The following is a 16,436-nucleotide window of genomic DNA, read 5'->3' as shown; positions in this document are numbered from 1 at the left end:
TGCGAAGTCAAATGAAATACTTCTCAAATCCAAAAGATATGGTGATATGTTTACACTGGACATCAAACCAATTGTGGGAAAACCTACTGTGTGTTTACTATCAAAAACATCTAATGATCTCAGCTGGCTTTGGCATAAAAGATTGTCACACTTGAACTTTCGAAATATTAATAAACTTGTCACTGAAGATTTAGTTCGATGGTTACCAGTACTAAAATTTGACAATGATTCTTTGTGTGCAACTTGCGAACAAGGAAAACAACATAGAAAAGGTCATCCGATTGTGATAGATTCAAAAATCGTAGAACCATTGGAACTTCTTCACATTGACTTGTGTGGACCGTCGACTGTTGCTACAATCAATAAAAAGCGGTACATTTTAGTTGTCGTAGATGATTTCTCTCAATTCACATGGGTGTTTTTTCTCAGGTTAAAATCTGAAGTTGCTCAGACGATGATTGATTTTATCAAAAAGATTGAGCTTAGTCTGAAAAAGAATGTTCGAAAAATTAAAAGTGATAATGGTTCTGAGTTTAAAAATCAAACTCTTGATACTTAATTTCTCATCACCATTTACTCCACAACAAAATGGTGTTGTTGAAAGAAGAAATCGATCTCTATGCGAAGCAGCCATAACCATGTTAACATATGCGAATCTACCTCAATATCTTTGGGCAGAAGCAGTTTCCACTGCATGTTTTACTCAGAATCGATCATTCATTCATCGAAGATTCAATGTTACTCCATATGAAATAATCAATAATAGGAAACCAAATGTAAAATTATTTCATGTTTTTGGTTGCAGGTGTTTTAAGTTTAACGTTGAAGAAACTTTCAATTTAACGTTTGATGATTACTATCTTAAACAAATGGATAGTAAATTTGAAAATAAATCAATACTTGTGGATTCAAATACTCAAATTGATAATTCTGAAATCAATGATTTTGATTATGACTTAATTTTCGGAATTCCTGACAGGGAAATTGAAGCAGAAAATAATGCTCCTGATAATCAAACATCAGAATCCTCAAAACATACTGATGATTCGACAATAACTACAAAGTCAATAACTTGTGAAAGTATGCCTGATATTCGTATGGAGGAGGAGCATACGAGTATTCATGAAGATTGTCAGCCAACTTTCGAGGGGGAGAATGAAAATATGAATTATCAAGTTGAGGGGGAGCATTCGTAGAATCAACAGGAACATCATTTTGAGGGGGAGCATGATGAAACAGAGACAATTAATCTTGATGAAAATGATGAGTTTCATGAACTAAATGATACTTTTTTGTTGCAGGATCTGAAAATGAAGATATGTATGAAGATGCACCATTAGAATTTGATCCTATTTTCCACCACTTGAGAAATGGACAAGAAGTCATCCAAAAGAACAGGTAATTGGTAATCCACAAGATGGTGTGTTGACAAGAGCTCAAATTCGTGCGAAAAATGAGGTACTGAATTCGAACCAAGAACTATGTATGTTTAATGTCTTTATTTCGAAAATAGAGCCAAAGACAGTAAAGGATGCTATGGAACACTCAGATTGGGTTGTTGCTATGCAATCTGAACTGGCTGAATTTGAACGAAACAAGGTTTGGAGATTAATTTCTAAACCTTCTGATGTTTCAATTGTCGGATTAAAATGGATTTTTAAAAACAAAACCGACAAAGATGGCAATATTATTCGAAATAAAGCTAGACTAGTGGTTAAAGGTTATTCGCAACAGGAAGGGATAGACTATGAAGAAACATTTGCACCTGTTGCAAGACTTGAAGCAATTCGCATATTTTTAGCTTATGCAGCTCACAAAGACTTTGATGTTTATCAAATGGATGTTAAGTCTGCATTCTTAAATGGAGAACTAGAAGAAACAGTGTATGTTGAACAACCACCAGGATTTATAAACAATGAACATCCTGATCATGTTTACATCCTAGATAAGGCTGTATATGGATTAAAACAAGCACCAAGAGCCTGGTACGCAACACTTACAAATTTTTTGAAACAATCTAAATTTAAACAAGTATCAGTTGACCCCACATTATTTCGCAAGAAAGTTGGGTGTCATCTAATGTTTGTTTAAATTTATGTTGATGGTATTATCTTTGGCTCAACTGATCCAACATTGTCAATTGAATTTGAAAATCTAATGAAAAGTCAGTTTGAAATGAGCATGATGGGAAAAATTAATAATTTTCTTGGTTTAAATATAAGACAGAATAGGGATGGAATCTTAATCAATCAAGAAAAATATACGAAGAACTTGCTGTTGGATTAATGTCTAAGTCCATAACTATAATTGGTAAGACTTGACCCGACCTGGCATGGTCCATTTGGGTTGCATACCATCATGCACTTGGATAGACTATAATGAGAGAAATAAGACACTTATGGTTATTAATATATTATAAGTTCTAGTATATTAATAATAAGAATAATAAGATTATTTAATTAGTATTGATCAAGAATTAATCTAGGATTAATTAAGTGATCAAAAGAAGACTAATTAAATATATGGGTTGATTGTGTAAATCATCCATACTTGTATAGTGGGCTAATGCTCCATGGATAATCAAGTTGGGCTAAAAACCCATAGGATGGTTCATGGATGCTCCATGGTGTATTTGAACCCATGGATCCAAGGAAATGGAAAGCCATGACAATTAAGAGTTTACCCTAATTGTAACACTATATAAAGATATTATTCTTGGCAAAATCGGTGACTAGTATTATTCTAGAGAGGGCTAGCCGATTTCGTGAAGTGTAGAATTCTCTCAAGCTATTCTAAGTGTTTTGATGATTGTGATTCCATTTGAGGTGTCACACTTGGGGCACTAGGCACTCAAGCTTCATGAAGATTTTCTACATCAAGAGGTATGTATTCTATCTTGTTACATTCATTGTTTTGTATGCTAGATTAGGATAATACCTTGGAAGTTCTTATTTGCATGTAAAATAGAGAAAACATAGATCCAAGGTATTTAGGGTTGCATGTACACTTAGGAGTGTTAGAATGCTCAAAACCCAACAGTGGTATCAGAGCCTAGGCTTGCTTTCTCTTATACTTGATGCAAATTGCTGAAAAATGCTGAAAAACTCGATTTTCTGGCTTTCTGGGCACTGTACTCGCCGAGTCCACTGATGAACTCGCCGAGTACATGAGTAAAATCATCCTACTCACCGAGTAGGTTGATGCCACTCGCCGAGTAGGAGCCCCAGACAGCATATATTCGAGGTTTTTGGCTAGAAATGGACTAGGAACATTACCCTAAGTTGTTTTTGAACTTATAAACTTGTTTTTGGTGAGGTAATGTTCATGCTAATCCATTTTCAAAGATAATTGTCAATAGATTCATGTTTTGTATTAGTTTAAGGTTTAGACTAATTACATGAAAAAGTTTGATTTGAATTATCTTGTACTTATGAGTTGCTTAGATTAATAGAAAAGTTAATTGAAATAGTTGTTTTCAATCCATTTTAATCTAAGAGTTGAGTATAAAATGTGTTTGTGTAACTTGTCCTCAAGTTACATGAAGAGTCACATTAAAGACTCATAAAACTCATAATAGTTGGCAATGGTTACAAAATGAAGAGTCTTGTGTCATTGAATAATTTTTTATGACTCCATAACTTGTCCTCAAGTTATGGAAGTTCAAGAGTCACTTCATTAAAAGAAAAATATGTAACCATAATTAAATCCATAAGTTATAAGATAAAGAAAAAGTTAGTTCTTTTATTAGTTTAAAGTCTTCCATAACTTGTCCTCAAGTTATGGAACTTGAAGAGTTTTTGGATTAAAACTACTTTAAACACATAAGTTATGGAATTAATTAGTTTTGAATAGTTTCAAAACTTGCCCTCAAGTTTTGGAATTTGAAAAGTTTTCAAGTATGAATACTTTAATTCCAAGTTAGCCCTTAGAATTTTAAAAGTTAAAATTCAACCCTTATACTTTATAATATTATAAGTTAATAATATATATATGTATAAGAGTAAAGTCAGTCTTACCACTAGTACGCCTCATTCACGAAGCCGGTCTATAAGGTGGGTATAAGGTTGTTGCCTATAAAATGGCAACTTAATGGGTGTCCACTCTCACCCACCGCTTGCTTGACTGGTGGAGGGTCGTTAGCCGAACGGGTTTGACTAGAATTCTCCCTTCATTAAAAGTATTAATGATAATACTAAGTAACTAAACTCTTAATAATACCCAATCTTAGTTACTTAAGAAAATGTGAATAAGGTGCTAATCCATGAAATTACACTTTACACTTTGTCAAAGTCGTTAGTGGAGCGTGTGTGGTTAACCGGCACACTAACTTGGACTTAACAAGGTAGGTAAAGGGTGACTTAATATTTATCATAGTATCGATGGAGCGTGTGTGGTTAACCGGCACATCGATTGAGGGGTAATTTATTAAGGGTACCAAGTGATTTGCGTGGTTACTTCACACCTTGTTTTGTGATCCTCGGCATCCCAGTCACAAAACCTGAAGGGCACACTCGAGATTGAAACATGCCTTTGAAAAGTTCAATGAATCTCAAAGATCTAGGAGTTTCAAAACCAATTAAAACTTAATAACACATTTCGTTTATCTTGGTGGAAATTGGTGAATCGTCATTCACCTACCTTCAAATATTTTATAGCTTGGATTACGGCACCCCTCTTCTAAGTTATAAAATAGTTTGTTGGGTCCTAGCCTTAATATTTCATATTGGGTGTCATATTAAGGACTTTAAATCAAATATCTTGAATATCTCCCAAAAGATGTCTGGTTTAGACACCTATGATCTTCCCAAATCTCTTGAAACAAGGTTTCCTAATGAAGATGATGTCCCATGGATATCATACTTCTTTCTCCTCCTCCAATTATTCTCCCTAACCCACAAGTTCTTGAAAAGTTTAAGGTCACTCAAGCCCTATTGGCAAGGCAAGGTCTAGGTGTGATCACATCTTGGAGATGTAGTCACATATTGACAAGCCGGGAGAGTTGGGTGTCAAAGTCTTGAGAAAGTTGGTGGTTCAACTACTTTCTAAGTCACATAGTGAGTTCTTTTGGAACACCTATGAAACAGACTATGACAAGACCCTTAATGATCTTATCTATTTGCTAAGATCAACTTCCTGAAACTTTATGGACATTGACAATAGTGACACAGGAAATCCAGAAAAGCATTCTCTTCCCAATGGAAAGGGATCGGCCATAGTCAACTCGGTTGACCAAATGGTAAAGAGAAAAAGCTAAGTCTGTGATAGTCTCGTGTACCATTATCAAAGGGTCCATATGTTTATATTGCCAAAGGAAGGGGCATTGGTTGCGAAGCTGCCAAATTTACCTAAAGATGTTAAAGTCAATAAGTTTGACTCTACTTCAGGTAAAATCCACTATCTAACTCTGTTAAGTTTCTATTCTGAGATTCTTGGTACATGATGTGACTAGGTCACATGGTGATGTTTTAAGAATCAAAGAAAAGTGAAGAAACTTAAAGAAAGAATATGCTGAATCTGATCGCATAGATGGATTTCTATCGCGTAGTTTGAAGATCGGATTCTTGAGCTACTTCTTAGGAGTTATGAGTTATTGCTTAGGAATAGATAACAACAAGTTTTCATATGGATTGTAAGGATAATTTTTTCCGCAAAGTTTTAAAATAAAAGGAAAATTTTTGATTTTATTTATTTTAAAATATCCTTACAATGGCATTTGATGAAAATTGTTTCTTATAAAATTCCGTTAATAGCAAGAGTGGAAGTATGAAATTGATTCTTTCATTTATGGTAATGTCTAAATTTACCAAATAAGGAATGATTCTCATCACCCAAGTTTCAATTGGACCGGAACTTGGAATCATGCAAGTTGTATAGCATGATGAATGAGAACTTTCAAGTTTTGGAAAATTAAGACTAAATACTTGTTCACATGGATGTGTGAGTCAAGTAAAGGACTAAGGGATCGATTACACATTCTTGTGCACTGATTAAGTCCACTACAAAAGTTTGACAAGACTATTCGTCATAGTTTACTAAAGCTCAGTAAATGTGATTATACTTACAAGCTTAAGTGTAACTCTGAGACATTGGAAAAGGTTCCAATGTATGACAGAGCGAATAAGAAGAATCAAATTAGGTAGAAGGATAAAAGTTTCTCAAATCTGAAAAGATGGGAGAGTACTTTAGTATCAGTTTTGTGATCATCTTAATGATTAAGAAACCATATCACAATTAGTTCTCTAAGGAAGTCTTAGTGCATTCTTATGACTAAAAAGAGGAACTTGAATTGTTGAAATGGTTAAATCAAGAAGATGAGTCATACTTCGTTCCAATACAAGTCTTAGAGTCATACTTCAAGATTGTAATTTGAGTGACATGTCTTAAAGAAGGTTTAAAACACTTGTCAAATGTAAGAGTAAAAGTTTTCTACTCTTGTACATTTGAAATTGGTAAGTTGTGATGTTTTGGATAAAACAAAGACCAACATAGGCCAATTGTGTGAAGTGTTTGTCTTGGATGTTTGACAAGGGAGTCTTATAGGTCAAGAGGATAGTGGGAGTCTTAAAGGTCTTGAAAGTCTCAAGAACTAATCAAGAATAAAACCTAAAGTTCTTCACTAGCACACGACTTGAGGTTTACAACCTATCGTGGTGACATATTCTGTGCCCATTCCAGTTAAAGTTGGCTTTGCATATGAGTTCTTAGAGTTCTCAATTAGTTGCACAACAACTTGGAAGCAATGGTAGGCCCTTGAGCTGCCAGGTGGCAAGAAGTTAAGATTGAGTTCAATCCATATGGTTTTGGATTTGTCATTATCTTTGTCTTGTGATTATGGTTTTGACAAATTCATATGGGTAGGAACTCATACACCATATAAATCTAAGTGTCATAAGGTTTCTCTCCGATTCATGAAAATGATGGTGAGGAAACACTTTCACTAAGTAGATTTTATCTAGATAGCAATTGTGACATTTGCATTCTCAAGTCGTTAGTGGAGCGCGTGTGGTTAACCGGCACACTAATATGGACTTGTGAGAAGTGGCGAAAAGGTCTAACCATTATGATTACGGCATACCTCTTCATAACTGTTTAGACACACAAGTCTGCTATCTAAGGGAAGGTGTATGATTTTTGATAAAGTTTTATCAAAAACAATCTAGCATCAGAAATCTGAACTTTGGTAAGAAAGTCAATGAAGTATTGATTTCTAGAAGTCCAGGTGATTTCTAAGAACATGTCAAAGCTATTGGGAGCATAAGTGTTATGCTAATAATCATCATGTTAGTGGGAGCATGATAATTATGATAAGTATTGCAAGTTAGCAATGTTAATTATAGAAAACAAAAGTTTCAATTGGGAAAGAGTTGTTTTGCTATAATTAAGGGAGAGGAAATTATACTACATCTCAAATCTATAAGCTTAGATCATGAGGTTTTAATCATTTAGTCAAGGATATATATATGAATTTCATGTTGGAATGGCTCAACATAAGGAAATTCTATATATGAGTCCATTATTTGCGTTCTAAAATTCGATTATGATTACGGCATCCCTTTTCATAATCTGAATTATGAGAACTTGGCAAATTGAAATGGAAATGTTATAGCAAAAGACTGGTTTAGTCTTTATGTGAGACATCATGAATCGTGTCCCATATGCTTCGGATATAGGATCGATTACATGTGCTATATTCATCCTTTCTAAAATTTTCCAAATGCCTGGGGCATTAAGAAGAGAAAAGGTTTAGAACTGGATATGACTAAAAGGATTAAACAATTGTCGAGAACAATCTAAGGTTTACCAAAGATTGGTTGCTCAAGGATAGTTGGAAGTATAGTGATAATTCTGGAAGGACCATATTGACATAATCTGTAAGGAGGCAACTCTTGATCAGAAGTGATAGTCAAAATGGAATCTGGAAATGTTTCAAAGTTAGAATTTTAAATCTGTTTAAGATTAGGAAACTTAATTCAAGAAGGATGTTTCCAAGGAGCTGATCTCCTTTGGAATACTTTGTAATGATTGTTGCCAAGTCTTTGTGAGTTTGTGCATAATCGTTACAAGAGTATCAATGCATATAAGTTTAGAATCTAACAGATTTCAGTAAATGGCATGAATTTGGAATTCTTGCATTTGCAGTAAGGATTTGGGAGTGTGAAAAGAGAATCATTGAAGTTATGTTCAATGGATCTAGTTCACAAAGTAAAGATCACAGACAAACATAGTATGCATACTTGGTGTATGGCATGACTAGTGTTTAGAAAACATAGTGTACATGCTTGGAGCATGGGACAACTATTGTTTTAAATTCAAGAATAAAGTTGATAGCTGAAACAGTATACAATGAATAATGTGTAATCATATGGTGATAGGTTTTGATACCATATTGGATTCTATTATTATTGTGTTTCACTTTGCATGTTTTGACTTCCCGAATAAACTAGGTTATTCTTCTGGAATGACTAAGTTATTCAAACTATCCACAGTCGGTCATATGTTGGAAGCAGATATGAATTAAGACTGTCATGGGATGGCTTGTAGAGGTCTAAGGTGTTGGACAAAGGGCTACAACACTCATGAGTGCTCATAAGTTCTGAGTATTGGATTCAACCCGCGCTCATTGGAATCACTTCATGGATTTTATCATGAGTGATCATGAGACGATAATATCTTATATTCTTCAAACCTAGAGATATGAGTTGTTACTATGAGTTGATAGTACATTGATAGCACGAAAACGCATTTGGTAACTCGGTGCTATAAAACATGCCTTTGTGTATGATTCAACAAGTAGTAGAACAAGCCATATGAGTCGAAGTTTATCCGTTCCTTTTACCTTCGGGATAAAAGAGATATATGTGGGCCCCTCGATGATTTGATGATGACAAATGGAAGTGCTCGGCCGGGCCAGGACTGATTTGATTTGTTCAATTAGTCAGTCGTCATAAATCGAAAATCGGGAAACAACAAATGGACAGAGAGAATGATTATAATCCATGTCTCAGTCCATATGATATCTAGAATGGAGGAATATATGATCCCTTATCTAATGGACAAGTCAATGACAAAGGTCAGAGTTCATCTACAAGGTCAGAGTTCGACAGAAGCTTTTGAGAGCTAAGATTGCCAGTTGGTTCCTGAAGTCATACGCAATATTAGTTTTAGACTTATCCAAGTGGGAGACTGTTGGATTAATGTCTAAGTCCATAACTATAATTGGTAAGACTTGACCCGACCTGGCATGGTCCATTTGGGTTGCATACCATCATGCACTTGGATAGACTATAATGAGAGAAATAAGACACTTATGGTTATTAATATATTATAAGTTCTAGTATATTAATAATAAGAATAATAAGATTATTTAATTAGTATTGATCAAGAATTAATCTAGGATTAATTAACTGATCAAAAGAAGACTAATTAAATATATGGGTTGATTGTGTAAATCATCCATACTTGTATAGTGGTCTAATGCTCCATGGATAATCAAGTTGGGCTAAAAACCCATAGGATGGTTCATGGATGCTCCATGGTGTATTTGAACCCATGGATCCAAGGAAATGGAAAGCCATGAAAATTAAGAGTTTACCCTAATTGTAACACTATATAAAGATATTATTCTTGGCAAAATCGGTGACTAGTATTATTCTAGAGAGGGCTAGCCGATTTCGTGAAGTGTAGAATTCTCTCAAGCTATTCTAAGTGTTTTGATGATTGTGATTCCATTTGAGGTGTCACACTTGGGGCACTAGGCACTCAAGCTTCATGAAGATTTTCTACATCAAGAGGTATGTATTCTATCTTGTTACATTCATTGTTTTGTATGCTAGATTAGGATAATACCTTGGAAGTTCTTATTTGCATGTATAATAGAGAAAACATAGATCCAAGGTATTTAGGGTTGCATGTACACTTAGGAGTGTTAGAATGCTCAAAACCCAACACTTGCTTGAAAAGTTTGGAATGACTAATAGCACGAAACTAAGAGTACCAATGGAAGTAGGAACAAGACTAACTCCTTCGTTAGATGCTCCTGCTGTTGATTTAACACTTTATCGAAGCATGATAGGGTCTTTATTGTACTTAACTGTAAGTAGACCTGATATTATGTTTTCGGTTTGCAATTGTGCTAGATATCAAGCTAATCCCAGAGAACCTCATTTGACTGCAGTGAAAAATATTTTTCGCTATCTTAAGGGAACAGTTTCTTTAGGACTTTGGTATCCTACGAAAACGGGGTTTTTCATTCAAGCTTTTTCAAATTCTGATCTAGGAGGATGTACTTTGGATAGGAAAAGTACGAGTGGTGGATGTCAATTATTGGATGGGAAGTTGGTAAGTTGGCAATCCAAGAAACAAACTTGTGTGGCTATATCAACCGCTGAGGCTGAATACATTGCTGCTGCTGCTTGCAGTTCGCAAATTATTTGGATTCAGAGTCAACTTCGTGACTATGCAATAAACATGAAAAAGATTCCTTTGTATTGTGATTCACAAAGTGCAATTCGTATTTGTCATAATCCAGTACAACATTCAAAGACAAAACACATTGCTCTTCGATATCATTTTATCAAAGATCATGTGGAAGATGGGAATATTGAAATTCATTTTGTTAAAACAACTGAACAACTTGCTGATATTTTTACAAAACCTCTTGATGAAAAATAATTTGTTAGAATTTTAGCAGGTTTGGGGATGATTGATGCGAATTCAATTTCAAAAACTCATGCATAAAAGTCTTGTTCAGCAGTTATGAGTCAAATTTGTTCAGATGTTACTGTTCCTTCAGAGGCTTTGCATGGCTTCGCATCCACATCTTTTCGCATCTGAGATCATAACTACTAAGGTAAGGTTTACGACTCATTTTGTAGTTTTTTTTTTTGTTTTTTTTTTTTAACTTTTGAAAAATCAAAAATCCAAAAAGATTTTATGTTTATTAATTTTTGTTTTTGAAAAATTAAAAATCCAAAAAGATTTTATTTTGTTATGTTTTTAATTTTGAAAAATTCAAAAATCACAAAAATATTTTTGTTTTCTTTGTTCTTTAAAATTTGTGTGCTGAGAATTTAATACAGGGCTAAATGCGAAGAAGTCATACTTATGTGTTTCTACGGGAAGGTATTAAATTTCTTTTAAAAACTAGTTAGGATGTCCCTAGAAGCATGTTGTTGTATGTAGACCAAAAGCCTCAACAAGATTCTATGTGTGAAAAGAAAGCCTTAATGAAATTATCACATGAAAATTTCTTCCGGAAAAGGCTTATATTCGCATAAGTCAAAAGAGCTACCTTACTCTTCTCAAATGAGTTAAGAGTTTTCCGTTTTGTCCATTATAACAGAGGTACACTTCGATTCTTATCCAATCTTTTTATACCAAACAATTCTTTCAATCCAAATTTTTGAAGAGATTTGTCCTTGAGGTCTTTGATCAAACCAATCAAAACCTAGACAAATCACAAGTCTGTGTTTATGATCTAACATCAAGAGTCTGTGATGGAAGTCAAACCCAAAAATCATAAACCTTAAGGAATTGATGGGGAACTGTGTTCCAGATTTTTACGAAACCTTTGTTTCAGTATTAAAAATTTCAAAACATCAAATCATATTCAATTCGCATGTGTGGTGTTGATCAAATACTCACAACCAACAATGTTTGTTACCCAACAAGATCCAGAACAAATTTTTTTTTGAATATGATTTCTGTGTAAGTTTTATTCACAAATCCTAGTCATGATAAATATTTTCAAAAGGCAACTTGTCACTGACTACACTGGTCAAACAAGTAATTTCATTTACAATTTCTCACCTTATGTTAAGGTTGATATGTAATGAAATTTAAAACCAATCCAAAATGTCTTTTAAAAGAAGCCCTTCAATACGTCTATAAAATTATTCGATTGTAATTCACGGGAAACTACACAAGCTGTTGATTATCTCTCTTGATGACTAACGAAGCAACCTTTGCCTAGGGTTTAACTGCATTCATGTCAAGTTCAATTTTTGACATCACAGAATTCCAAATTTTTTTGTTTCTCATCTTATTCTGTTGACACAATGCACACACGAAATCCTTGAGGTTCTGTGTAAAACCAACTCAGATTGATGATTTCACAAATCTGGCATATGACTTCACTTTATATCCCAAAAGTGAAAGAGCCTTGACTCCATGCGAAGGATTTTAACGGTTCAGATTCTATAACGGGAAACTTGACAGGCTGTGTACTAAAGATGGTTGGTATTCTATCTGGTTTTCAAGGAGATGTGATAGTTACTTTTTGAAGCATGGTTATCTTTTGTAGTCATGATCCAATTTTCAAGGTGCCACATCGGATAACATTAAATGCATCCCGCTTTAATTTCAAATCAATTTGGGTAAACTATAAAAGGGGGATCAAGAACACTATATACGGTTACGCAAACAGAACTCTCACAAACCTCAAAAGTTTCAACCTTGATCGAACTTCATCTCTTTCAAACCCTAACAATGGCAGCCACTCAATCCAACACTGATGAAGTTCTTTCTCAATCCCTGATGAAAATCCAAAGCACAAATTATCAAGTTGATCCAAATGTATCTTCTTATCTTGAAGGTTTGAAGATGCTTATCGTTGCCCTGAAACGATCACCTCTGTCCACTGCCATGTTTAGTTCCTTCTCTGTTCCGATGACATGGTTATCCTTGGCAGCTTCAACGGCATCATATAATCATACAACAGATGTGATCACTTTCAACTTGATCAACAACAAACGGGTCAAACTTTCCAAGAAGATGTTTGTTGAATTCTTGCAGATTCCAAACTGTTGGGTTTTTAGCATTCTAACACTCCTAAAGTGTACATGCAACCCTAAATACCTTGGATCTATGTTTTCTCTATTATACATGCAAATAAGAACTTCCAAGGTATTATCCTAATCTAGCATACAAAACAATGACTATAGCAAGATAGAATACATACCTCTTTGATGTAGAAAGTCTTCATGAAGCTTGAGTGCCTAGTGCCCCAAGTGTGACACCTCAAATGGAATCACAATCATCAAAACACTTGGAATGATTTGAGAGAATTCTACACTCTTCAAAATCGGCTAGCCCTTTCTTCACTATCTCTAGTGGCCGATTTTTCCTCAATAATAAGATGCTTATATAGTTACACAATTAGGGTAAACTCTTAATTGTCATGGCTTTCCATTTCCTTGGATCCATGGGTACAAATACACCATGGAGCATCCATGGACCATCCTATGGGTTTTAGCCCAACTTGATTATCCATGGAGCATTAGCCCACTATACAAGTATGGATGATTTACACAATCAACCCATATATTTAATTAGTCTTCTTTTGATCACTTAATTAATCCTAGATTAATTCTTGATCAATACTAATTAAATAATCTTATTATTCTTATTATTAATATACTAGAACTTATAATATATTAATAACCATAAGTGTCTTATTTCTCTCATTCAAGTGCATGATGGTATGCAACCCAAATGGACCATGCCGGGTCGGGTCAAGTCTTACCAATTATAGTTATGGACTTAGACATTAATCCAACAGTCTCCCACTTGGATAAGTCTAAAACTATTATTGCGTATGACTTCAGGAACCAACCGGCAATCGTAGCTCTCAAAAAGCTTCTGTCGAACTCTGACCTTGTAGATGAACTCTGACCTTTGTCAGTGACTTGTCCATTAGATAAGGGATCATATATTCCTCCATTCTAGATATCATATGGACTGAGACATGGATTATAATCATTCTCTCTATCCATTTGTTGTTTCCCGATTTCCGATTTATGACAACTGACTAATTGAACAAATCAAATCAGTCCTGGCCCGGCCGAGCACTTCCATTTGTCATCATCAAATCATCGAGGGGCCCACAGATATCGCTTTTATCCCGAAGGTAAAAGGAACGGATAAACTTCGACTCATATGGCTTGTTCTACTACTTGTTGAATCATACACAAAGGCACGTTTTATAGCACCGAGTTACCAAATGCGTTTTTGTGCTATCAATGTACTATCAACTCATAGTAACAACTCATATCTCTAGGTTTGAAGAATATAAGATATTATCGTCTCATGATCACTCGTGATAAAATCCATGAAGTGATTCCAATGAGCGCGGGTTGAATCCAATACTCAGAACTTATGAGCACTCATGATTGTTGTAGCCTTGTCCAACACCTTAGACCTCTACAACCCATCATGACAGTCTTAATTCATATCTACTTCCAAAATATGACCGACTGTGGATGGTTTGAATAACTTAGTCATTCCGGAAGAATAACCCAGTTTATTCGGGAAGTCAAAACATGCAAAGTGAAACACAATAATAATAGAATCCAATATGGTATCAACCCTTTGAACATAAATAAAACACCTTTTATTTATCACCATATGATTACACATTATTCATTGTATACTGTTTCAGCTATCAACTTTCTTCTTGAATTTAGAACAATAGTTGTCCCATGCTCCAAGCATGTACACTATGTTTTCTTAAACACTAGTCATGCCACACACGAAGTATGCATACTATGTTTGTCTATGATCTTTACTTTGTGAACTAGATCAATTGAACATTACTTCAATGATTCTCTTTTCACACTCCCAAATCCTTACTGCAAATGCAAGAATTCCAAATTCATGCCATTTACTGAAATCTGTTGGATTCTAAACTTATATGCATTGATCCTCTTGTAATGATTGTGCACAAAGTCATAAAGACTTGACAACAAACATTATAGAGCATTCCAAAGGAGATCAGTTCCTTGGAAATATCCTTCTTGCATTAAGTTTCCTTAATCTTACACAGATTGAAAATTCTAACTTTGAAACATTTCCAGATTCCATTTTGACTATCACTTCTGAACAAGAGTTGCCTCCTTACAGACTATGTCAATATGGTCCTTCCAGAATTATCACTATACTTCCAATTGTCCTTGAGTAACCAATCTTTGGTAAACCTTAGATTGTCCTCGACAATTGTTTAATCCTTTTAGTCATATCCAGTTCTAAACCTTTTTCCCTTCTTAATGCCCTAGGCATTTGGAAAATTTTAGAACGGATGATCATAGCACATGTAATCGATCCTATATCCGAAGCATATGGGACACGATTCATGATGTCTCACATAAAGACTAAACCAGTCTTTTGCTATAACATTTCCATTTCAATTTGCCAAGTTCTCATAATTCAGACTATGAAAAGGGATGCCGTAATCATAATCGAATTTTAGAACGCAAATAATGGACTCATATACAGAATTTCCTTATGTTGAGCCATTCCAACATGAAATTCATATATTTCCTTGATTAAATGATTAAAACCTCAAATCTAAACCTTATAGATTTGATATGAGGTATAATTTCCTCTCCCTTAATTATAGCAAAACAACTCTTTCCCAATTGAAACTTTTGTTTTCTATAATTAACATTGCTAACTTGCAATACTTATCATAATTATCATGCTCCCACTAACATGATGATTATTAGCATAACACTTATGCTCCCACTAGCTTTGACATGTACTCAGAAATCAGCTGGACTTCTAGAAATCAATACTTCATTGACTTTCTTACCAAAGTTCAGATTTCTGATGCTAGATTGTTTTGATAAATCTGTATCAAAATCATACACCTTCCCTTAGATAGCACACTTGTGTATCTAAACAATTATGAAGAGGGATGCCGTAATCATAATGTTTAGACCTTTTTGCCACTTCTCACAAGTCCAAATTAGTGTGCCGGTTAACCACACGCGCTCCACTAACGACTTTGAGAATGCAAATATCACAATTGCTATCTAGCTAAAATCTACTTAGTGAAAGTGTTTCCTCACCATCATTTTCATGAATCAGAGAGAAACCTTATGACACTTAGATTTAATGGTGTATGAGTTCCTACCCATATGAACTGTCAAAATCATAATCATAAGACAAAGATAATGACAAATCCAAAACCATATGGATTGAACTCAATTTTAACTTCTTGCCACCTGGCAGCTCAAGGGCCTACCATTGCTTCCAAGTTGTTGTGCAACAAATTGAGAACTCTAAGAACTCATATGCAAAGCCAACTTTAACTGGAATGGGCACAGATATGTCAACACGATAGGTTATAAACCTCAAGTCGTGTGCTAGTGAAGAACTTCAGGTTTTACTCTTGATTAGTTCTTGAGACTTTCAAGACCTTTAAGACTCCCACTGTCCTCTTGACCTATAAGACTCCCTTGTCAAATATCCAAGAGATAGTGTGGATTCTAATCAAGACAAACACTTCACACAATTGGCCTAAGTTGGTCTTTGTTTTATCCAAAACATCACAACTTACCAATTTCAAATGTACAAGAGTAGAAAACTTTTACTCTTACATTTGACAAGTGTTTTAACCTTCTTTTGAGACATGTCACTCAAGTTACAATCTTGGAGTA

Source organism: Lactuca sativa, chromosome 8 (assembly GCF_002870075.4).
Source record: "Lactuca sativa cultivar Salinas chromosome 8, Lsat_Salinas_v11, whole genome shotgun sequence".
NCBI classification, from domain to species: Eukaryota; Viridiplantae; Streptophyta; class Magnoliopsida; order Asterales; family Asteraceae; genus Lactuca; species Lactuca sativa.
The sequence above is the reverse complement of the archived record's forward strand: the minus strand, read 5'-3'. Positions refer to the sequence as shown.